The 24,290-nt window shown below is 52.9% G+C and overlaps 1 protein-coding gene across 4 annotated transcripts in view; it reads left to right on the top strand.

Moving 5' to 3' along the window:
- The first annotated feature begins 11,956 nt into the window (after positions 1 to 11,956).
- CDK18 (cyclin dependent kinase 18) overlaps positions 11,957 to 24,290 on the top strand; it is a 28,152-nt gene continuing 15,818 nt past the window's right edge. For 2 of the 4 annotated variants that reach the window (XM_004028251.4, XM_004028252.5), the window contains exon 1: positions 11,957 to 12,172. The gene's annotated coding sequence lies outside the window, so the exon portion shown is untranslated. Of the gene's footprint in view, positions 12,255 to 24,290 lie in introns of all 4 variants that reach the window. The other 2 variants (XM_004028253.5, XM_063709111.1) reach the window with 2 other exon arrangements.

Below are 24,290 nucleotides of genomic sequence, written 5' to 3'. Positions count from 1 at the left end.
CCTGCAGAGCTAGGCTGGCCCCTGGAGGAGCTGGCCCCCTGGAGTATGTCTTTCTTGCCAGGACATTTGGCATAATGGTCTGATTTGGAGGCAGCTTGATATATTCAGGTATTGTACCAGGTAAACTTGCCAGGTACCACTGCCTGGCCACTCAGATAGTGGCACCTGGTAGTAACTGACACACTCAGGTGCATTTTGGTTGGATATACCTGTCCATGTGGGTGTGGGCCCCTGAGTCTCGCTGATCATTCAGGGGTGTCTGAGCTGAACTGGCCCGATATCTGCCCCATCACTCAGCTTGCATTCCCGGAAGGCCCTGGTAACTCGAACCATTCTGGTCCCGGGGCTCAGCCGAGAGGAAAAGGAAGTGTGAGTCTAAACCCCAGCCTCTTCCTCACTGGTCCCGATGTGGTTCCCACCTTGCGCCTGTCCAGACTGTTCCCAGGTCCTGACCCCTCCCTGTTCTGCCAGGCCCCACTCCTATCCCTGGGGCCACACCTGGCTGCTCTGTGGGTCCCAGCCCCTCCCAGGCTTCAGGGAAAGGGGAAGCTGGTCTGGGAGGAAATTAGGGAAATTAGCTGCAACTCCAGGAAACAACATCCCCAGGACTGGGCTAAGAACTCCGTGCTGGGCCCGCAGGCCAGGGAACCTGGTGCCTCCAGGCTGAGGTGGGGGCATGACAGCTGTCTCTCCTCAGTCTTGGGCACAGGTCCCAAGCCTGGCCAAGGGCTGCTTCTCAAACTGAGCTTCTGAGTGAGGAGTGAGAGGAGCACAGCCTGCCCAGGCATTTCTCTGGGCTGTGCTAACCTCAGAGGACAACACTGTGAGTCACCACCACAAGTCTGTCCTCACCCCTGCCCCTAGGATGGAGGGAGGCAAAGAGTGAGCGGGGGAGGCAAGGTCTGGGGCCAAAAATCACAGTGTTGGCCTGGGGCCAATTGGAGCCAGAAGAACCACCAGGGGAGAAGGGCAGGGGCTGGGGGAATTTCTGTGCATTTTTCTGATGCTGTCAGCAGAGTTAGTTCCCTGGGCTCTAGCTGAATGCTGGCACCAATGCAGTGGCTCAGTTTTAACATAAAATGCCATGCAAATGTCTGCCAAATAGCATCCACATCTTCTACCCATGCCCTGGTTTCAGAGGCTCTGGCCTCTGGGTCCCCTGTCTCTGTCTCCAGTAAACTCGCCTGCTTGCACGATTTTCTCTCAGGCTCTGTCCTTCCCTATCAAGATCCAGCGGCTGGAGCTGGAGCCTGGTGTCATCCTGGCCCAAGCTGCCCAGGCGGGACGACCAGAGAACTCAGAGGTGGGGATGCAGGTGGGGATGCTCCCCTCCCCAGGCGCCAGGCAGCTGCCCTCTCTCCCCTGCTTCTGCTCCCATCCTGGCTGTCCCTGGGCAGCAGCAGTTGGGTGGGATTCAGAAGCCTGGAGCATCTTCTCCATCCTCCCTGGTGGTCACAGTTGGCAGGAAACAAGTGGGCAAGCAGGGCAGGCTAATCATTTGTCACCGCTTCATGGGGACATCTTTTAAGTATTTGTTCAAAATAGGTTTAGAAGAGATGCCAAGGGCTTTGTGAGGTGGGCAGAGAAGAACTGCGGGGGCCAGCCTTGGTCCCTCTCCCCTCCCCAATCTGGTCTGTGTTCCTCACCCAGCAAGCAAGAGCCCTGCTGTGCAGCCAGTCCCACCAGCTTGTCATTAGAGAAGTCACCACAGCGAGGGGCTCACTTACAGCTTACACACTTGTCAAACAATTTCTTTTTTCCTTTCCTTTTCTTTTTTTAGAGACGGGGTCTTATTCTGCCACCCGGACTGGAGTGCAGTGGTGCGATCACAGCTTTCTGTACCCTTGACCTCCTGGGCTCAGGTAATCTTCCCACCTCAGCCTCCCCAGCAGCTGGGACCACATGAACATGCCACCATGCCTGGCTAATTTTTTTTTTCTTTTGAGTCAGGGTCTCGCTCTGTCACCCAGGCTGGAGTGCAGCGGTGTGATCTCAGCTCACTGCAACCTCGGCATCCCGGATTCAAGCAATTCTCCTGCCTCAGCCTCCCAAGTAGCTGGGATTATTGGCTTGTGCCACCAAGTTTTGTATTTTTAGTATAGATGGGGTTCTGCCACGTTGGCCAGGCTGGTCTCGAACTCCTGGCCTCAAGCGATCTGCCCGCCTCAGCCTCCCAAAAGCTGGGATTACAGGTGTGAGCCACTATACCGGCCTAATTTTTTTTTAACTTTTGGTAGAAACAGGGGTGGGGGGGCTGGCAGGGAGGCAGTGGGGGAGGGACACTATGTCTCACTATGTTGCCCAGGCTGATCACAAACTCCTGGACTCAAGCAATCCTCCTGCCTCAGTCTCCCAAAGTGCTGGGATTAGAGGCACGAGCCACTGCACCCGGCCCCAAACAATTTCTCCAACCACACATCTTGATACTTTCCAAGGGCATTCTGTGCACCTGCCAGCTGGCCACCCCTTAACCCAGTTCTGGCTACGAGGCCCTTTGGGGTCCACCTTGTCTAGCAACCTGACAGTGCCCCAGCATGCATCTCATCAGCCCTTGTCTGGCTCCAAACCAATGGAGTCTATGTGGGTGTGCTCAGATGTGGGCAGTGGAGTGAGTAGATGTCCTCAGACAATCCCCCGCTTTCTAGGACCTCATTTCCTAAAGTTGAAACTCAGAATCTCCTGCAGAAGCCAACGTGGCCCATTTTCTCTCTTGGTCTCAGGCGTTCAGGTAGGAAGAAGGTGGGACTCCCTCCTCTCATTCCGTGCCCTTTCACTTCCTGTCCCAAATCCCCTCCCAAGGTCATGGGAGAGCCCTGGGCTGACTGCTCACAGCTCACTCCTAGAAGCAAGGCCTCACCTTGGCTCTGTCCCTCCCCCACTGCCTCTCTGTCCCCCACAGGAGGGGCGGTGGGTGCCTCCACGAGGTTGGGATTTTGTGTTTAATTATGGAGCAGGAACTTGGCAATGAGGCGGCTCCCAGCAGGGTGTGCAGTGTCTCTCGGCACCCTGGCTAATGAGATAGTGTGGAGCCAGCTGACAGAGGCAGGCTGTGTAATTTACGAGTGCCTAATTGCTGTGGAGGCTATTGCTTTTAATGTGATCAAGAGCAAAGGCCTTCTTTTCTTTTCTTTTTCTTTTAAAATCCATTCCCCTGGGGGAAGTGGAGTTCTGGTTTCTCTCCTAACATGTGTTTTAACCTGGACACGCTATTCGGTGGCACTGGGGACGGTCCATTCAAATGGTCTTTCCTCCTGAGTGGCTGTTTAGAGCAAGGTCCTGAGCTACTTGGGGGTTGGGAGATGCAGAGGGGAAGTTCAAGGTGCCTCAAGTGCACCTCAGACTAACTCCCCTTAGCACTGTCCCAGTGGGACGCCACGTTCAGCACGCAGGTTGCTCACTCACTGGACCAGTGGCTCTTGGAACCTTTTGAGAATTTCACAAAAGTTCCTTTCTCTCAAAAAGAACAATAGCTAGTGTTAATTGTCCTCTTAGTATGTTCCAAGATCTATGTTAAATTTATATACCTATCCCATCTAACCCTCATCATGGCCCTATGAGAAGGGTGCTATATTACCCCCATTTTACAGATGAGGAAATAGAGGTACAGAGTGCCAAATAATTTGCTCATATCACATATATAGGACTTGAATATCGCAGATTGATTCCACTTGAACATGTTAATTTGTAGAGATTCTCTCTCTCTCTCTCTCTCTCTCTCTCTCTCTCTCTCTCTCTCTCTCTCCTTCTCTCTCCACAGGGTCTTGCTTTGTCCCCCAGGCTGGAGTGCAGAGGTACGATCTCAGCTCACTGCAACCTCTGCCTCCCAGCTTCAAGTGATTCTCCCAACTCAGCCTCCTGAGTACCTGGGACTACAGGCATGCACCACTATGCTGGGCTAATTTTTGCATTTTTTTGTAGAGATAAGGTGTCACCATGTTGGCCAGGCTGGTCTCGAACTCCTGATCTCAAGCAATCCACCTGCCTCTGCCTCCCAAAGTGCTGGTATTACAGGCATAAGCCACTGCACCCAGCCAGCTGAGATTCTCTCTTTAGAAACATACAGTCTCTGCTTCTTTATCTCACATAACACACACATACACACTCACAATTTTAGCATATAATGTTATGGGTTTTCAGACTCACTAAAGCCCTGCAAGGACCCTCTTCTGCTGCTCAGGGATATAAAACTCCCCATTTCGGAGGCTGGAATCCAGACTGTGAGGTGCCTGAGGGCAGGAAGTATGGCAGTCACCACAACTACTGAATTCAAACACCACTTAATTAGTGTTTACTGAAGGAAGGAAAGGGGAAAGAGAGGGAAAGAAGGGAGGCAGTGAGGATGGGCATGATCCCTGTCTTCAAGAAGTTCAGAGGTCTGGCGGCAAGGTGCTCATGCCTGTAATCCTAGCACTTTGGGAGGCCAAGGCAGGTGGATCACCTGAGGTCAGAAGTTCAAGACAAGCTTGGGCAACATGGTGAAACCCCATCTCTACTAAAAATACAAAAATTAGCTGGGTGTGGTGGTGGGCGCCTATAATCCCAGCTACTTGGGAGGCCAAGACACAAGAATTGCTTGAACCCAGGAGGCAGAGGTTGCAGCGAGCTGAGATCACGCCACTGCACTCCAGCCTGAGCAGCAGAGCGAGACTCGGTCTCAAAAAAAAAGTTCAGAATCGAATTAGTCAGACAATCTATTAATATGCAAAGACAAATGAGACTTGTAAATAACAGTTCAAAAGAAGAGAAGAGCCATCCCTAGTCCAAGCAGGATCCATTGCACCAACTGGATAAAACCCCTGAATACTTACCACAGGAAGTCAGACAACGGAGAACCGCTGGTCCAGCGGGGATTGGGATGGTGCGGGACTAGTTGGGCGACCCAGGTGGTGGGCTTGGAGCCTTTCAAGAAGAATTCATTAAGGGTGTACACAGTGTTCCTGACGGCAGCTGTGTTTGCTTTCTCTCCAGGGAGGGGGTTGGCGGTGGGCAGGAGAGAAGGGCCAGGAGACCGGCACGGTCCTTAGCTCCTGCCTCATTTCAGCTCAGCCAAACAGCTCAGCAGCCACCAATTCTCCCAGTCTCCCTCTCCCGCCTTCCATTCATCCCTCAGCCCACCATTCAGGCCTCTGCCCTACTCCCATCTCCAGAATTGCCCTTGTTAAAGTCACCAATCTAGGGCTACCAACCATCTCTGTCTGCCCAGGACTTTCAATGCTAGAACTGGGAGAATCCCAGGCAAACTGGGCCTATGGCCACCCTACCAATGGCTTCCTAGTTGCCAAATTCAATGATGTTTTTCAGTCTTGCTCTGTGGGCACCTCCTGGCTTCCCTTTCCTTTCCAACACCTCTCTTCCCCTTGCTCCTGTCCTAACTTCTGGTCTGCTTATTCTCTTCTTCCTTCATCAGCTTTGCTTCCTCTGCCAATTCAGTTCTGCCGTGTCGGTTCTCTAGACCAGTGGCGCCTAACCTTTTTGGCACCAGGGACCAGTTTCATGGAAAACAGTTTTTTTCACCGACCGGGCAGGGAGATGGTTTCAGGATGATTAAAGCGCATTACATTTAGTGTGCACTCTATTTCTATTATTATTACCTTGTAATATACAATGAAATAATTATACAACTCACCATCATGTAGAATCAATGGGAGCCCTGACCTTGTTTTCCCGTAACTAGATGGTCCCATCTGGGGGTGATGGGAGACAATGACAGATCATCAGGCATTAGATTCTCATAAGGAGCATGCAACGTAGATCCCTCACATGTGCAGTTCACAACAGGCTTTGTGCTCCTATGAGAATCTAATGCTGCCACTGATATGATAGAAGGCAGAGCTCAGATGGGAATGTGAGTGACTGGGAGCGGCTGTAAATACAGATGAAGCTTTGCTTGCTTGCCTGCTGCTCACCTCCTGCTGTGTGGCCCAGTTCCTAACAGGCAGCCAGGAGTTGGGGACCCCTGTCCTAGACCCTGCTGAGCACCTGATATATACTAGTCCTGGGCATACAAAGGCTAAAGATGTAGTCTCTGGCCACAGGAAGCTCTCAGTCCAGTAAAGGAGGAAGACATGGAGCCCCCACGCACTGGGAGGCACACAGTGAGAGAAGTATGTTGAACAGACATGCTTCCGACTGGGGAGTGATCAAGCCTGTGTAGACAACATTGAGCCTGTGTGTGTCAAGGAGGCAGTGACTCTTGAGCTGGATTTTGAAGAATGAATAGGAGTTTACTACGTAAGTGGTGAAGGAGGGAACCTCTCCTATAGGTGGGAACATGTGCCAAGGCGTGAAGCAGTGAAACACAGTGGTGTGTACAAGAGAAGTACTCATAGTTTGATGTGGCTGGACACAACAAGAGAGGGAGAAAATCAGGATGAGCTGACGAGGGAGGCAGGGGATCCATATGCCATAAGGGAGTCTGTGAATGAGCACAAGGAGGCCCATAGCTCATGAAAATGAACAGAAAATGCTGTGCATATGTGTTTTGATTCCTCAGATTTCATCAGATTCTGAAAGAGGGGTTGGGGACTCAAAGGCCCCCTGTTGAGGAGCTACTGGAAGCAACTGGGCAGAGGAGGAGCCACTGGCAGATTGGCCAATGGCTAAGGTTAAGGCCTCTCTGGCATCTGTCTGAAGGAGGGGTGTGGGGCCCGGAAGCTAAAGGCCAGTGGGCCAGTGGGGCCTGCGGGTTCAAACCTCGGCCTTCTTCCTTGGCCCTGAGCAAAGTCTTTCCCGGTCAGCCACCTCCAGAACACTTGTCTCCAGGCCCATCCAACAGGCCTCCGGAGCATTTCTAAAAGTCTTCACCAAGATGTTCAACTGGCTCCTCAAGGGCTACCTGGCTACGGCTGAAATCAGCACCTGTGCTTGGCCCATGGCAGATATTGAGTAACTACTTTCAAACTGAACTGAGATCCAACTGTCCAATGAACTCACGAGCTGGGTTTTAGGGTTTGGTTTTAGGTCTTCCTGGAGATCAATCAACTCTCTTGGTCCAAAAGTCTCAAAATTCTTAAGGTTTCCTGAAAAGAAAATCTACGGCTCTTATCCCTATCTATTAGTTGAGAAATAATTTCATTACATTTCACTGTAACCCAAGTAGGAGTCTTTGACCCCATTCTCTAGGTGAGCAAACAGAGACCCAGGGGTAAAGAATGGGCTTAGAAAGCCCAGGTAAACCAGCTGTCTCTCCTCTCCCACCCTGCGTAGGGGTCCTCTCAGTGGCCCACCCCAGCCAGTGTGGCCTGCAGCCTCACCCCAAAGACTCTTCCAGTCTTGTTCCTAAGGACCACTTTCCCATTTACACCAGCTTTGTGTGGTGATTCTGTTGTCATGGCAATGCATCAACCTGAAGGGTGTGGGGTGTGTGTGTGTGTGTGTGTGTGTGTGTGTGTGTGTAAGTTTGGAAGGCACCACTGGATGTAGTGGTGGGGTTCTAATTGGTTTGATAGTTGCTAGGGTCAACTGGTCTGTGATTGGCTGACTCTATTTATGGGTCCACCCTGTCCTAGAACCCTCCGGGGATGCAGCTGTTGCCTCATCTGAAGTCTAGAATGGTGTGTGTGTGTGCGTGCATGTGCATGCACATGTGTAAACACATGCATGAATGCACACATGCCTGTACTTTCACCACAAATAGCAAAGGGAGGATATGACACTTGGTGCAGTGATAAAGCAGAAAGTCCCAGGCTCTCTGCTGGAATCACACTGCTACAGGTAAATGATATTTTTCTCCTAATCATCCCCACTTCTCATAAATCACTGGAAAACAATGGCCTAGGTTTAGCCAGAGGAGGAGTAAGAGTTGGCTCAGTCTAGCCAAGTCCTGCTGTCCCAATGACTCACAGACCTCTAACTAGCTAGGCCATAATGGGTCAGTCCATCTTCAGGTCTCTGCTGCCAATCTCCCTCCTGCCTGCCAAGGGCAGGCTGTTGAGGTGAGTTTCTCTGTTCTCACTTAGCTTCTCATTTTTCATGTCTTTACTTGATTCCTGGAACCCTAAAAAGGGCCCTTTGGACAAACACTAATGATCTCATACACATGCAGGTCGTTCTACAGTGTGCAAAGCACTTTCACAGTCACCTTTGCATTTAGTTCTCACATCCTGAAAGGCAGGTATTCACACTATTCCCCTTTTGCTATAGAGGAAAACAGAGGCCCAGAGAAACAAAGTGATTTCTGCACCTTAGGGGCGGAGTCAAGTCTCCGGCCTCCCAAATGTCCCTGCAGTGCTTTCAGAGACTGTGCCTGCTCGGATATAGGGCCAGAGGGAAAGGGAGCCCCTGACAATGTGCAGAAAAGATTCTCTGTTGGCTGAACTCTCCCTGTCTGGATGCTGTGCCTCCCAGGGGAAAGTGGGGCGGGCTTGAACTTTGGTTTTTCAGATGCTATTCAAATGCACTGCCCACACAGTCTGCGAGGGAGAGCTGTTTCCAGCTTCCCTGCTCAGCCCTCAGGCACCCAGGGACGCCTGTCCTATCTGCAGAGCAGTGGCATGTCACTGGCAGCGAGGAGGAGACAGGAGCAGAGTGGGCAGTGGGCTGAGCTGCTGCTGGGGCCACCATTGTCATGCTGCTCAGGCCTGCCAGCATTACACTGCTACATGGCTAGGGTGACCAGGGCCTCCCGGGGATGCCACAGATCCATTAGACTAGCAGAGAGGAAGGGGGCTGCAGGGCCCACAGGGGATGGGCCCCAGGGGCTGGGGTGCCAGGGAAACCCCCAGCTGAGGGTCTGTTGTCTGTCCCTCTGCAAGGAGGGAGTTAATGGGCTGCAGAAAAGAGAAACAGCATTGATTGGGTGCCAAGTTTACATCTTATTGAAACCTCACAACAGCTCCATGAGAGAGGGACTATTACCATCTCCATGTTATGGACAGGAAAGGAAGTCAGATATGTCAGTAACTGCCCAAGGTCACACAGTTTACGTGGCTTTAAGGCTCAAAGTATTGCTTGGTAAGGCAGCAGGGAAGGAGCCCCTCCTTAGTGGAAGTCCTAGGTAGTGCTGCTTCTACTGTGTTTGGCTTATTGCAAGATGCACAGAAAGAAAGTTGGCATCGGAGGGCAGGGGACACCAAGGGGTTCAGAGGGAATTTTTGAAATGGTACAGATGAGAAGCAGAAAAATTAGGCTGACCCAAAGAGCACACATACACAGGCCACTGATGTGTATGACTGCATATCATGGACTCCCTATCCAGCTAGTAAGCCCTGCCCAGGGTCACTCTTATCTGGTTCCCCCCTCCCACCTCCCATCTGCACTTGCCCTTTCCTGGGGTGGCCAAAGCTTGATGTGCCATTCTCTGGGCTCCATATAGATGCCCACCTGCAGTTCATCCTCTTCCTTCAACCCTGAGAAGCAAGACGATGCTTCAAAACTGAAGCTTTCAGAGATTCTGAAGCAATCCCATGTGGTGGTGGTGGGGCAGGGGGTGATGTGACAGGCTCCGAGCAGGTGGCTGGCCCTACATCATTTCAGCTGTCATCTCTCCTCTGTGGAGCTGTCCCAAATTCTCTTGGGCAGAGTTAAGGGCTTCTTCCTCTGCTCAGCCCATATTGCCTTGGTGGGTGACTGCCTCTGCATATCCTTCTCCACCTGAACAGTGAACTACATGAGAATAGGAACTCAGACTTAAAATCATCTATCCAATGCAAGGATCCAGTATAGTCCTTGTCACATAGCAGATGTTCAATAAATGTTTGCTGAATGCATGAATGATGGTAATTATATTTACTATCTATTGAGTTCTCCATTATGAGCCAAGTCCTATGCCAGGCCCTTAGCATACATTACCCTAATATGTACAACAACCATACAAGATTGATTTTAGCAACTTTGTTCTACAGATGGCCTCAGAAAGGTTAGTTCACTTGCCCAAGTTCACAGAGCAATCTAAGGAGGTGCTGGGAATCAAGGCTCACTTAAGAAGCTCCAAGGTCCCACTCAGCCTATCACATCAGTGCTTCCAATCTTGACACTCTTGGCTCCCTTATCTTCTAGAATCCAATAGTCACAAGGCTCCATGACCCTGTCTCCTACCTATCTCTCAAATCAGTTCCCTCCTCTCCTCCCTGCTGCCACTGTGTGGTCTAAGCTCATTCTCATTTTCCACTAGGATCAGCCTCCACGTTGGGGGTCTTCAGGACCCAGCACCTGCCTGCCTCTACAGTGTCACCTCCACCCCAGACTTTAAGTTCTGACCTCATGGAACTGTGGGTCCATATTCTGTCACCCCTGCACTCTGCACAAGGGATTACCCCTCCTGGAAAAAACAGGGAAAACCCTTCCTCCTCTCTCTTGTCCCCTCATCCTGTAACCCTCACCTCAAGCAGAACAGCTCCTCCCAGCCATCTGTAACACTAAGCCCCCTCCTATAGCATCCTAACTGTTTGCTTCCCTGCCCCATTACACCATAAGCTTCTTGAAGGCAGGGACTGGGTTATATTCATCTTATGTGCCCAGAGCCCTGGCTATCATTTGGCACATAAGAGATGTTGAGAAAGTGTTTGTGGAGACCTCTTGACTTCACCCCCCTAGTTCCTTGAAATTCTACCCTTTGGCCCCACTCTCTCTAATCCACCAGCAAACAGTTCCTTAGCCATAGTCCTTCTCCCTTTCCCTCCCTGCCCCTTCCAAACCTCTTTATGGCCTCCTGCTCCCCAGGCTTCTCACCATCCACTGGACTACAGAGCCAGGCAGGTTGCTGCACACCTAAAGGCTCTGGATCCATGCAGCCCGACAACACTTCGCAGTTTCATTTTTAGGAAGTGCTGTGCCCAGGAAATCTGCATGCCTTGGCAGAGAAAGCGAGGTAAAAAAAAAAAAGAGTTGGGAGGCCCTCTGTGAGATGTCAATTACCCACAGGTCACTTTCATGCATGGGCCCAGTGTCTTCCTTAATTCTCCTGTCTCCAGCTGACAGTGGGACCTCAGGCCCATGTCTTCCAGAAGGAAACTGTTCTATTCTCAACAACTCACAGTCCCCAGGGAAAGGGTTCAGGTAGAAGCACATGTACACTGTGGAGCACCCCCTCCTAAGGAGACTTTCCCTTTGGGAGACCCCAGACTGCAGCAGCCAAGCCCTCTGGTAGGGCAGGGGACACAGACTGCCTTGATGAGGTGCCATAGATCCAAGGCACACCTCCTCTCCTCACAGCCCTCAGGAGGAAGCAGAGATGAGAGGGGCCTGGCGGTGGGGCACTGTGCCCTTCACCCCCATCCCCAGATTTTTGTTTTGTTTTTTTTTTGATCCTTGAAGTCAGATGATGTGGGTGCAATGGCCATTGGCCTGACTTCTAATCATGGCTCGCCATTAACTCTTGCGGCACTTTGGGCCAGTTCAATTGCTTTGCTGGGCCTCAGTTTCCCCTTCTGTAAAATGAGAGTGCCACTAGCTGAACTAGCCATTCTGTAACCCAAGAAGGATGATTCTCAAATATCCTGTGGAGTTTAATTCCAAAAGGACACGTTGAATTATCCTTCGGGGAGGGAAATGTGAATGATGGCTGGTAACAAGGGCTTCATTCAGGTCCTGGAGAGGTGGGAACTTTGTCGGGAAAGGTAAGTGACAAGTCCCACTGGATAGGGTAGAAGGGGAGCCCGAGGGCTACTATTGTCAAGAAAATGACCACCAAAATCTGTCCATGCACATTCGTTCCTAGGGCGCCAGGTCAGGGAGGTACCTAAGAGAGGTAGGAACACCGCTTTTAGAGATAGGCAGGCACTCTCAGTGTACCCCTGGCGCCTTGGTGTCCTGGGGTGATCCAGTCCAGAAGGCCTCATCCCCTAGCCAAGGCTCTCAGGGCCGGTTTTAGAAACGAAACAGGAAGAGGCACTTGGACCCTGGTTCCCAGAGTGGGAGAAAGGGGTGGGCACCCGGGCAGAGGGAGCCCTGGGGATTGGTAGCGGCTGTGGGCAGGGCGGGAGGGCCGGGGGCGGAGTCAACTTGTACATGTGAAAAACTCTGGCGGGGGCCGGGCATTTTCCTTCCTCCTCCTCCTCCTCCTCCCTCCTCTTCCCCACCTTCCTCCACTCCCTCCCTTCCCCTCCCCTTCTACCTCCTCCTCGGCCAGCTCAGGTTGCAGCTTCTCTGGGGAACTGCTCACCTTTCCGGAGCAGGGGAAGCTGCCCCGTGCCCGGGAGGGAGCGGGCGCACCGCGGCCCCCAGGACACGCGCTGTGAGTCCCGCGGGCGGTGCGCCGGGGAGGAAGGGGGAGGTCGGAGGAGGGGGCACCGCGGCGCCGGGTATAAGGAGCAGAGGTAAGCGGAACGGCTCTTAAAGGCGCAGTTTTGCTTTTGCCCTGGGGCGAGAGGTTGGAGGGAAATACCGGAGCGGCGAGGGGAGAGCAGAGATCACGAGGCGTGATCTGTGTGATACTGTGTTGTGTGTTGAGGGGTGGGGGGTGCCCTCGAAAGGCCACTCGTAAGTTCCAGGTGCTTGAGAGGGAGGGTTATTTTGCAATCTCAGACCCCGCGTCCCCTCAGGGAGTCTCCATCTGGGATCACTTTGGCCCCTGGGCTCCCGTCTGAACCCTACAAAGCAAAGTTTTCCACCCAGTCCCGAACCAGGCGCTTTCTAAGCTCCCTTCATTCTGGGAAGGGCAAGGGTCAGGAGTCTCCAGGGACCAAAGGACCCGAGAGTGTGGGGCCACATCGCTGCCTTGAAGGGCTTCCTGGGCTCTGGTGAACTTTCCAGAGCGGCAGGCAGGGGGTGGGAGGCCGGAGCCCTGGGAAGAACGTGGAAGGACACGTGAAGCCCTGCAGGTCCCAGTTCTGGGGGAGGCAGGGGTCTGGGGAATGCTGCTGCTTCTCTCTTTCCACCCCGGAAGACCAAAGGGGCAGTGCCCCCCTCCACCCCTCATCAGCAGGCGACAGAGGGTTAATGCAGCAGAGGGAAAGGAGGCTGGGTGGGGCGGGGGGGAGTGGGCGGTGACCTGTTGGGCTAAGGAGATGTGCCTTGAGGATTCTGCTGTAGTTGAGGGACACCATCAGGAATCTGAAATTCAAAATCGGGTCTGGACTGGAGGCCTCTGCTTTCGCCCTGTGGGGGGCGGGGATTCCCTGAAGGTGTCTGCAGACCTTTTGCTGGGTGGGAGTTGGGCTGCAGAAACAGTGAGGGGTTTTCTGTGCTGCAGGGTCAGCACCCTTCTAGGCACCAGCCCTGCCTCTCTTCATTCTCTCTGGGCACCTCCCGGCAGTCGGGGTGGGAGGATCGACACTGTGGGAGTGAGAGGCCCTGGAACCTCTTCTGCGCTATCTGCTACTGTCTCCCCTTCTTCCCCACCCCTAGCCCAGCCCTCGGCAGTTCCCCAGCTGTGGCCTGGGCCCTGTGACTCACTAACACCACCGGCTTGCCCCTCCTGTGTCAGCACCCAGTGAGCTTCGGCATGTTCGCGTGGCATTCCCCACCCGGGCATGGGCATGCAGCACATTCCTGGACACGGGCCTGAGAGGATGCCTGGAGCGCCTGGTGGACTGGCACGTCCTCAGATATCCCCTGCCTTTAGCCTGGCCTTGGGAGGGGCCTGGGAAAATGGTGCTGAGGGTGCTGAGGGTCGGTGGAGTACAGGGCGACACTGGCTCCAGGTCCGGGTTTGCATCCTGAAGGCGTTCCAGAGAGAGGGTCACCTTGCCACAGCAAAGCTGCTATCTCGGGTTACCCTTTCCCAGCCACCTCTTGTGCAGCTGAGGAGGCTGTGGGGCTGACCCCTCCCCCACCCTTAATCTGGGGTGTACCTGACCATTGGGTTCCCAGGACTCTCCCCATACCCTGCCAGGAGAATGGAAGAAGCTCTCCACGTGTGCCAGAAGTTCTTCCCAAACTTATCGGGGGTGCCAGAGGCAGAGTAGACAAGCCTTAGTGGCCACCGTTTGTTGAATATCTACTGTGTGCCAAGCAGTGCGTCACGACTTTATGAAGTAGGTATTGTTATCATCCCCATTTTACAGGTGAAGAAACTGAGTCTCTGAGAGACCAACTTTTCCAAGGTCACACAGAGGTGGGATCCAGCCCACTTCCGTCTGACCCCAAGCCCCTGCTGTCAACCCCTTCCCCATTGTGGGGAGGTTCCGGCCCACTCTGGAGTTCTCTGGTCTGCGTCAGTCCTCAGGAGAAGGAAGAATGGGGGTGGTGCTCCAAATATTGAGGCTCCCATCTGTCTGTCCTGCACTAGGCAGAGCCAGGCTTCTCCATGGGGCACAGAAGAGAGGGCACCAGATCCGAGGAGCAAATAGGTTCTTGGTCTGAGATCTCGTGGGATCAGGTTGCCAGCCGTGCAAACCCCCACTCAGGTCTAGAGGACATGGAGCTGCCTTTCAGGGTGCATTTGCTTCCTCTACAGACTCGGACTCTGTCCTCTGCCTACTTGGGCCGTCCTGCACTCAGGGGAATGCGTCCTACACTGTGGGGCAGAGCCCAGCTTGACTCTTCCCGGTTCCTACCCTAACCAAGTCTCTACTTTCTGGGATCACCCTGTTGGGACTTTTGTCCAGCATCTCCATCTACCTGTCCTCTGATTCCTTCTGTTCTTCTCTAACTGAGCTTGAGACCTAAAGGGGAGGGCAAACTTCTGGCCTTGGTAGAATCCAGCTCCAGCATATAGTAGCTATGTGACCTTCCCCTCACTAGCACACTCGTGAACTTCTCCCAGCATCCGTTCCCTCATCTGTAAAATGAGGATCATAATAGAGGGCTGTTATAAGATTTAGGCCAGATGCGGTGGCTCACGCCTGTAATCCCAGCACTTTGGGAGGCCGAGGTGGACGGATCACGAGGTCAGGAGATCGAGACCATCCTGGCTAACATGGTGAAACCCCGTCAAAAAAAAAAATGCACAAAATTAGCCGGGCGTGGTGGCGGGTGCCTGTAGCTACTCGGGAGGCTGAGGCAGGAGAATGGCGTGAACCCGGGAGGCGGAGGTTGTAGTGAGCCGAGATTGCGCCGCTGCACTCCAGCCTGGGCGACAGAGCGAGACTCCGTCTCAAAAAAAAAAAAAGAAATAATGCACAGTGCCTGGCATGTAGCAGAGACTAAATAACTGGTAGCTATAGTGGTTGGTGATGCTTGTTTGGAAAGGGAATTTCCTGGTGATTGCACCAGGGCTGGTCTAGAGACCAAGGTAGATTTTCCCAGCCCCATCAGGCCAAGCCCTTAGTTAGACAGAATCTTTACTGCTCTTCCAGGTTAGGGAGGAGGGCTCTGTGTAAGAGAATGGTGGTGGTGGTAGCGGAATGGGTTGGATGGAAATCTTCCAGGAGGGGCCAGGAATCTGTGCTGTGGGGGCCCTACCTTCTAGCAGTTATGAATGAGGCAGGCACTGGGAGCTGGAGAGGCAGCAGCCTCCTGCTCTGAGGGGCCTCTGGCAGTGCCTTCTTTCCCTGAGGTAGGAGGACCCTCCCCTGATAATTAATTGCAGTCCCTGTTCTGCTCTGTTGTTCAGGGTGAGTGGCTGGCCTGGTTCCAGGCCCACCTGATTAGCCCACCTTTGGCAATAAGTCACATTTCTCTTCCTCGGCTCTGTATCCCACCATAACCCCTTACGTCCCCTTCCCTGGACTTTTCACCTTTGCCCTCCAGGCATTCCCTGCTGAGTGGGCACTTTCCCACATCCAGGGGGTGGGAGCAGACCAAGGTTAATCTTGTCCTGGCTCCCACAGCTGCTTACACACACACACCTGCATGCACATGCACACACAGGCTGGGCTCACAACAGCTCAGGCCAAGGGTCTGGGATCCAGGATCACTACAGAGCTGGTAGCTGGGCCTGGCTGGAGCTGGCCAGTGGTTCAGCAGCAAGTCTGGAAGAGGAAAAGCCGTGGGCGCAGCTCCGCCAGACCTCCTGTCTGAAAGAGCCCATCTGCTCCTAGAATCTCCACAGCTACATCTGCAGAGGAGGAGGGGTAGTGAGGCAAGTGTGAGGTTTGGTTTTAAACTGAAAAGGGAGGTGGGCGGATTGCTTGAGCCCAGGAGGTCGAAACCAGACTGGGCAACATGGCAAGACCCCATCTCTAAAAAAATACAAAAATTAGCCAGGTGTGGTGGCACGCGCCTGTAGTCCCAGCTACTCGGGAGGCTGAGAGGGGAGGATCGCTTGAGCCTAGGAGGTTGAGGCTGCAGTGATCCATGATTGCATCACTGCACTCCAGCCTGGGCAACAGAACGAGAACTTGTCAAAAAAAAGATTGAAAAGGGTCTTAGGCCGGGTGTGGTGGCTCATGCCTGTAATCCCAGCACTTTGGAAGGCCAAGGCGGGTGGATCACTTGAGGCCAGGAGTTTGAGACCAGCCTGGCCAACATGATGAAACCCTGTTTCTCCTAAAAATACAAAAATTAGCTAGGCATGGTGGTGTGTGCCTGTAATCCCAGCTACTAGGGAGGCTGAGGTAGGAGGATCGCTTGAACCCAGGAGGTGGAGGTTGCAGTGAACCGAGGTCGCACCACTGCACTCCAGCCTGGGCGAAAAACAAAACAAAACAAAACAAAAAACGGGTCTTGAAGCAAAGCTCCCTGACAGCATGAGTAACCCTGAAGAGACTGGACACCTTGCTCTGGGAGACATGGGCCAGAACTTTTGAAAGGACTATGATGAGATCCTCTTTCCTGGAACTCCTGATAATGGTCCCACCCTCTGAGCCTCCCTACCCCCACCATTAAATAAAAGTCTTCCCTAGAAATGGTGGAGTCGGGATAGACAAGATGACCCAATAATGTCTGGCTGGTGCACTCATCATTATTTATATGTTGAGTGTATGTCTCCTGTCCACCATGGGTGGAGGCAGTTTATGGACTTTGGGGTCAGTTCAGATTCTGCCTCTTCCACTCAGTAACTGGTTGCCTTAGGTTAAGTAATTTGCTCACCCAGGTTTCAGTTTCCTCATTTATAAAATAGGAGGATAATACTATTATCTCATGTGATTGCGAGGACTCCAGTGAGATAATGTCCACCTAGTAGCTCTTTGCTTTACCTGATGTCATTATCAAGGGGTGGTGGCAGAGTTAATGGGCTACATTTGGTAGTTCTCAGTGCCTTTGGCCCCACTTGATATTTTTTTCTGAAATCAGCGTCCCTACAAACATCAGGGCTCAGCCCCCAAATTGGGAAGAGAACTCTATTCTTAAAATGTTTCTGGCCAGGCACGGAGGCTCACACCTGTAATCCCAGAACTTTGGGACGCCGAGGTAGGTGGATCACCTGAGGTCAGGAGTTCAAGACCAGCCTGGCCAACATGGTGAAACCCCATCTCTACTAAAGATACAAAAATTAGCCAGGCATGGTGGCAGGCACCTGTAATCCTAGCTACTCCAGAGGCTGAGGCACGAGAATCGCTTGAACAAGGGAGGCAGAGGTTGCAGTGAGCCAAGATTGTACCACTGCACTCCAGACTGGGTGACAGAGCAAGACTTTGTCTCAAAAAAAAAAAAAAAATTTCTACCCTCCCTCACTCTGAACACTGTTCCCCATCTTATCATTATCGAGGGAAATTCAGAGCTCCAGAATGATTACTGCCCTCACACCTTGCTTCCCTAAAGAAGCCTGCCCTTTTCTGCCTGGGGAGTCTCCTCAGGAACCAGACCTTCTTCTCTTCTCTGGCCCCAGCCACCCAGCACCCCGGGCTGCGGGGTGACCAGCCCAGGAGGTGACAGGGCTGTCCTTCCCACATCCTGGCAGGACCCACTGCCTGGAAGCAGGTGGGCAGTAGGTGTTATGCTAGAGGGCATCACTCTTGACAAAGCAGCACTGGCTCCCAACTCTGCCTGCAACATGGGATGAGCCCAGGAAAGGGGTCACAGAGCGCCTCCCTGATCCTGCCGTGGAGCCCAGCTGGCAGGATCCCCTGCTGTGGCTGGGCTGGGTGCCATGTTCTGTGTGGGTGCCAAACCTGGCATGGCTCCTTCCCAAGGAAGGTGGCCCTTGGGGAGGCTGTGACTTTCTTGGTTGTGGTGACCAATAAAGGGAGTGCCGTCTCTACGCAGACCCATGCAGTCCCTTCCAACCCTGCACAAAGTCAGAAGCCCACAGTGTGGTCCCAGCTCTGCCCTGTCACCCTCAGTGGCCTCGGGCAGATCGCTCACCTTTCTGAGTCTTGCCTTCTTTGCCTGAAACATGAGGGTGCACACCAGGGGATTTCCAAAGCCCCTTCCGAGGCTGCTGGTCTGAGGCTCCGACTTTTGCCAGTCCTGCTAACAAGGCGAGCTGTGTGCTGGGATCCCAAGAGGGGCTCAGCCTCCTGTTCCTCCAAACGGTAGAGCCAGGGGCTTGCCCCAGCTGATGGCTGGGTACCTGGTCCCTGCCATGCTGAGATGGGCAAGGAAATCCTGGAATGCCTCAGCCCTGTCAATTAGGAGGAGAACAAGTACCTCGCAAAGAAATGGATGCTGGATTCAAACACTACACAGGCACTGGATGCTCAAGGCCAGGGGTTGGCAAACCGTGGCTCTTGGCCAAGTCCCGACTGTTTTTGTATGGCCCATGAGCTGAGAATGATTTTTACATTTTTAAGCGGTCGGTAAAAAGTCAAAAGAAGAAAATAAAGTTTTGTGACCCTTCAAAATTGTATAAAATTCAAATGTTAGTGTTCATAGTAAAGTTTTACTGGTGCGAGGCCAAACTCATTCATTTACATCTTGCCTGTGGGTGCTTTTGTGCTGCAAAGGCAGAGTTGCAGAGTTGCAACAGAGACGATGGCCCGCAAAGCCTAAAATAGTGGCTGTCTGGCCTCTCACAGAAAAGGTTTGCTGACCCCTGCTCAAGATAATCATAGTTCTCTCCAGGCCTTGCACTAAACTGCTCCAGGATCTCAATCTAAAAGTACTTTCTTTTCATTTAAAAAGAAGCGTTGCTATTTTCTTCTTATGTAAGCAATAAATGTTCATTATGGAAATATTAGAAGATGCAGATAAGCAAAAAGAAGGCATTAAAATCACCCGTAATTCTACCACCCAGGAATAACTACTGCTGGTGTTTTGACTTACCACCTTCTGGGTTATCTAACAGTGTGCTGTGTTTATATGTGCATGCCTGTGACACATGTGTATATCCTGCATACGTACAGCTTTTACAAACTGTACACATCTGTCCTCTTCACTTAAAAACACATCTCGGCCAGGTGCGGTGGCTCACACCTATAATCCTAGCACTTTGGGAGGCCGAGGCGGGCGGATTACCTGAGTTCAGGAGTTCGAGACTAGCCTGGGTAACATGGTGAAACCCCATCTCTACTAAAATACAAAAAATTATCTGGGTGTGGTGTCGTGCGCTTGTAGTCCCAGCTACTTGGGAGGCTGAGGCAGGAGAATTGCTTGAACCCGGGAGGCAGAAGTTGCACTGAGCCAAGATCACGCCACTGCACTCCAGCCTGGGTGACTCCGTCTCCAAAAGAAAACACACACACACACACCTCAAACTGAACCCTTGGGGGACACACAGGCAGGGTGCCCAGAAGGCAGCTGCACCCAAGCATCTGGAGCTGAGGGGCTTGGTGGGGCCAGGGCTACAGATCTGGAGTCATCAGCACGCGGGTGGTGGTTTCCACTTCGGGAGGGGATGAGGTCACCCAGGAAGCATGCCCAGAGAGGAAGAGCAAAGGGCCAAAGAGAGAATTGTGGGAGTGTTGACATTCAAGGGACAGGTAGAGGAAGTAAGTCCACCAGACCCGGGAGGAAGGAAGAAGCAGGAGGAGACCCAGGCAGCCAAAGGGAGTGGAATCCGAGGCCCAGGGCCCAGGACAGTGCCTGGCGCTGAGCAGGTGCTGGTGAAATGAGTGAGTGACTTTGAAGAGGCTGAACCCTGGTGAGTGAGTGACACTGATAAAAGACATTTAGAGAACAGTTGAACAACTATGAGATGTTCAGAGGCCTGGGGGAGGCCGTGCAGGCCAAGGAGGCCTCCTGGGCCCAGCCTGGTGGGAGGGAGGCCATGCGGAGTGTGAGGAGGGAGAGGCGGGGCAATCCAAGTGACCAGAAGCTGGGAGCTGGTCAGAGGAGCCCAGTGGAGTTCTTGGCGGTGACATGAAGCTGCTTTTTTTAAGCTAGTCTCTCAGATTGGAATGAGGAAAGTTGGAGACGACCAGCCAGGGGTTCTTGTCAGAATGTGGGCACTGGGCGGCGTGGGCCAGCTGGTGGGGGTAGAGTATAAATAGGAATATGGTTTAGAGATGCTGGGAAATCCTCCCCATTCCCTCCCTCCTCATGAGACTGAGAGGTCCCCAGGGATGCCAGGCTCAAAGGCCCCTGCAGTTCTGTTGCCAAAGTTGGGCATGGAGAGAAACCCAGAGACAGGACTGAAGGTCCCATGACAGGCCAGCAGGAGAGCTGGACACGGGATATCTGGCTGAGAGAGGGCTATTGGATGGGTAAACTCAACACTCTTCTTTTCTTCTCCAATTTATTGTATAAAAGATGATAGGCGCCAGTTTCTGTGCCAGAGCAAGTGGAGAGGAAACAAGCTGTTTCCTCTGGTATTTAAGGAAGACCTAAGGAAAGGTTCCAGACTTTGGGATCTCAAAAACACAGGACAGTTGGGGAAGGACCTTCCTTGAGTGTCTTTAAAGAGGGCTGATAAAAGGAGCAGAGAGGGCTTCTCTGGCTGGGAGAGTAAGGCGGGCTTTCTCTGGAGGCAGGAGGATGGGGGAGATGGAGGCCAGGCCTATCCTGGCCCTTGCCCCTTGCTCTGGTCTCTGATCTGGGATGTTCTGTATGCCCAGGACCAGAACTGACAGAAGGGCTCCTTGTCCCATCGTATCACTTGGACATCCTGAGCCTCCTCAGAGAGTGCAGACCAGCTTTAGCTGGGCCCCCAAAAAAGGTCAAAAGGAAAATACCAGAAGATGCAATATGTACCTCTATTCCTTAAGCCTCAGGAAGCCAGAGAGCAGCAGGGTGGACATCAGTAGGACTGAAGTGGAGCCACACAGAGGGGCTAGATGGGAGGTCGTGTGGGGTCAGAAAGGGTCATCTGTAGGGGTCAAGGCCAACATCTGAGCCTGAGTAGTGCACCTGCCCTACAAGGCTCTGAGAATCTTCCCTGAGTGATAGAGCCAGGAAGAGGGCCACAGGCCCCTCCAAACCCCTTCCCCACAGCCCTGGAGGCCCTAGCTCAATGCATGTTGCAGGAGGAACTTCTCATTCGGGTTCTTCTCATTCCAGTCCACCCCTCACTGTAGGATGGTGCCTCCAGCCCAAAAACCTCCACAGACCTCACTGGGGGAGTAATTGCTGGGCAGGACACTGCCCCCACTGCCTCAGCCCGTCTCCCACTGCTGTTGGGCCACATGCTGGCTAGAGGAAGAGGGTCAGGTTTCAGCTGAGGCCTCGAGTCCAGCTTTCATATATCATTTGCTGGTCATTTGAAGGCTCACTTTGTCTTAGGCCTTGGGTCAGGCTCTGGGGGTGCAATGACGAGTCACGCCACAGTGCTTGCCCTTAAAAAGCCCACAGGCAAACTAGGGAAATGACAAGTAAACAGTTACAGGACAGGGAGCCAAGTGCCCTGCCTTGGGATGTCAGAAAGCTGTGGGAGCACAGAAGAGGGACCATCACCTGGCTGGGGACAGTGGAGTTTCGGGCTAGAGGAGATGCAGAGGTCCCCATGGCAGGATGAGTAGCACGTTGTTGGTTTCTCCCTAGTCCCCCGTCCATCTGCTTGGGTACCAATCCCTGTATTCCTGTTCCCTCTGAAAGCCAAGAAAACTGAGGAGGAAGCATGCCCCGGGGAGTCTGGGGCTGGGTGATTGGACAGTCTAGGCTTACTCTAGTGTGCCCAGAAAGAGGACAGGGCCAGGCCCACCCCAATCATGCTCAAGTCTAACTAGGACAGGAGATGGCCTAATGAGAAGATACACCTAGAAACAGGTCCCTGGCCTGCCTGAAAGTGGAAGGAAAGGCACCAACATTTATTGCACGTGGCAGTGTGTCCTGGATCTTAAAGGTAACTAAGATACAGTCTTTGTCCTTGAGGGATCTAATGTTTCCATATCTGTAGAGGAAAGAGGCTTAAACAAGTCATCATGAAGCAGTGGCTCGATGGCCTCATTCAGTCACTTGTTCATTCGTTCCACAAATGCTGAGTACCTGGTGGGCTCCTTACTCTGTGTAAGGCACCAGGGAAACAAAAATGTTAAGGCCCCATTCTTGTCCTGAAGGATCTCACAGTCTAGTTATGAGTGTGTGCTGGCTGCTCTGGAAGGGACAAGGAGGAAGCATCTCATTCTACCTAGAGGAAGGAGGTGTGGTCATGCACAGTCTCCCAGGGGAAGTGACCCATGAGTTGAGTTTGGGAGTGGTTTTACCGAGGGAAAAATTGAGGAAGGGCATCCCAGGCCAAATGATTGCAAAGCTGTGGGGTGTGAGTGGAGTTTGCTCTGGGAATGCCAGGTACATTTGATAAAACCAGACCTTCTGGGGAGGGGTGAGAGCTGAGGCTCAAGAAGACAGGGATCCAAAAGCCTGGTCTGCCAGGCCCTGGAATTTGGACTTTTTCCTGAAGGCAGTGTTAGCTTTGAAGGATTTTTTTTTTTTTTTTTTTTTTGAGATGGAGTCTCACTGCAACACCCAGGCTGGAGTGCAGTGGCGCCATTTCGGCTTACCACAAACTCTGCCTCCTGGGTTCAAGCGATACTCCTGCCTCAGCCTCCCAAGTAGCTGGGATTACAGGCGTGTGCCACCATGCCCAGCTGATTTTTGTATTTTTAGTAGAGACAGGGTTTCACCATATTGGCCAGTCTGGTCTTGAACTCCCGACCTCAGGTGATCCACCCACCTTGACCTCCCAAAGTGCTGGGATTACAGACATGAGCCACCGCGCCTAGCCACTTTGAAAGATTTTAAATGGGCAAGCGACATCATCAGAAAGCAGCTGAGAAAGTTAAGTGTAGGACGCTGATGGCAGTTGGATTGGAGGCCAAGTATTATTCTCAATTAGCAGCAAGGAAACTGAGGCATGGGGTGTTTTCTCAGGTCACAGCTACTAAGTGGGGTTTCTTCCATGACACCAAACTGCAGAGAATTTTGGAGAGCAAGGCTAGACACCGTGTGTTCCTCACTGTAGGACATTTCTGGTTGGAGTGAGACTCTAGGAGACAATGGCGTATTTGTCTGGAGCAAGGGCAACCCTGATCCCCACTTTGCCTCCTGAGCAGACATCCAACAGGTTTGCCCAAATTGCTCCCGGAAGGCCTTCCCCGCCTACTTCCTGCATTCCAAACAGAGGCTGTGGGAATCCTCTTGGAGCTCCGGGACTGTCCAGAGCATCTGTTTGTTGGCAGGGTGACTGCAGGCCTGGCTATCCTCATTTCTGGCCACTCTGAAGGTTTCAGGCCTGCAGCCTCTCTCATCCAGGCTGGGGCAGGGCAAGGTTGTGAGGAGGCCCCAAGGCTTCTGCTGCTGACGCCGCCACAGCTCCAGACAGCTAAGGGGTGACTGGCTTCCCCTGAGGTTTGTCCCAGGCTCCTGGAAACTAAGGCCTCCAGCTGTGCAGAACAGGGTCAGCTGGAGGATGAAGGAAGAGATGGTATCTGCAGACTCCCAGCAGTCACAGTTCTCCCTGGGAGGAGGGAGTGTCTCTGAGGTCCTAGCTCATGACGTCTGCAAACTTGGTCAGCCATGGCCTCTAGTTCTTTGAAATTCACCCAAGGGCCAAAGTGGCTGAGTGACCGAGGCAGGGGCAGGGACTGGGAGATACGGTATCATAGGGATCCTGGCTGGTGGTCAGCCTTCGTGACTGAAGGGCAGACCCTCTGGGCTTCAGAAAGTGGGCAGCCACAAGTTACATCCCCCAACCCCTGCCCCTGGGCCCACAGAGACCAAGATTGAAAAGAAAAGCAAACAAAACAAAAAGAGGGACTTGGGGATGCATCTAACATGTGCCTGGAACACAGCAGGTGCTCCACATGTGCCTGTAAAGCAGACACATGCCTGCTGTATGCCACCAGCACCAGGCATAGAGACCAACGTGCTCCAGGTGAGGGAGACAGGTGAAAAGTCACGCCCCATTGAAGGAGGGGCACCTGGTGGTCCTGGGGGCGGGGTGGGGTGAGTTCCAGGAAGCTCCTGAAGGCCCCAGAGACTTGTACAGCATGCAGGGGCAATGAAGAGGGGCAAAGCCAGAGACGAAGGGGCCCCAGATCTGGAAGGGCCTTTGGGTGCAGGCTGGGGAATCGGGGCTTTGTTTAAGAGGAAGGCAAAGAGGCTTCTTGAAGGGGTTTGCTGAGAGAAGACTCCAGTCCTGGCCCCAGGAGCTTGAGAAGTGAAGCTGACTTTCCCGCCCTCCAGTCTGCAGCATCTCAGATTCCTGGGATGCT

This window comes from Gorilla gorilla, chromosome 1 (assembly GCF_029281585.2).
Source record: "Gorilla gorilla gorilla isolate KB3781 chromosome 1, NHGRI_mGorGor1-v2.1_pri, whole genome shotgun sequence".
Classification (NCBI taxonomy): Eukaryota; Metazoa; Chordata; class Mammalia; order Primates; family Hominidae; genus Gorilla; species Gorilla gorilla.
Note: the sequence above shows the minus strand (reverse complement) of the source record. Positions and strands in the feature narration are given on the sequence as shown.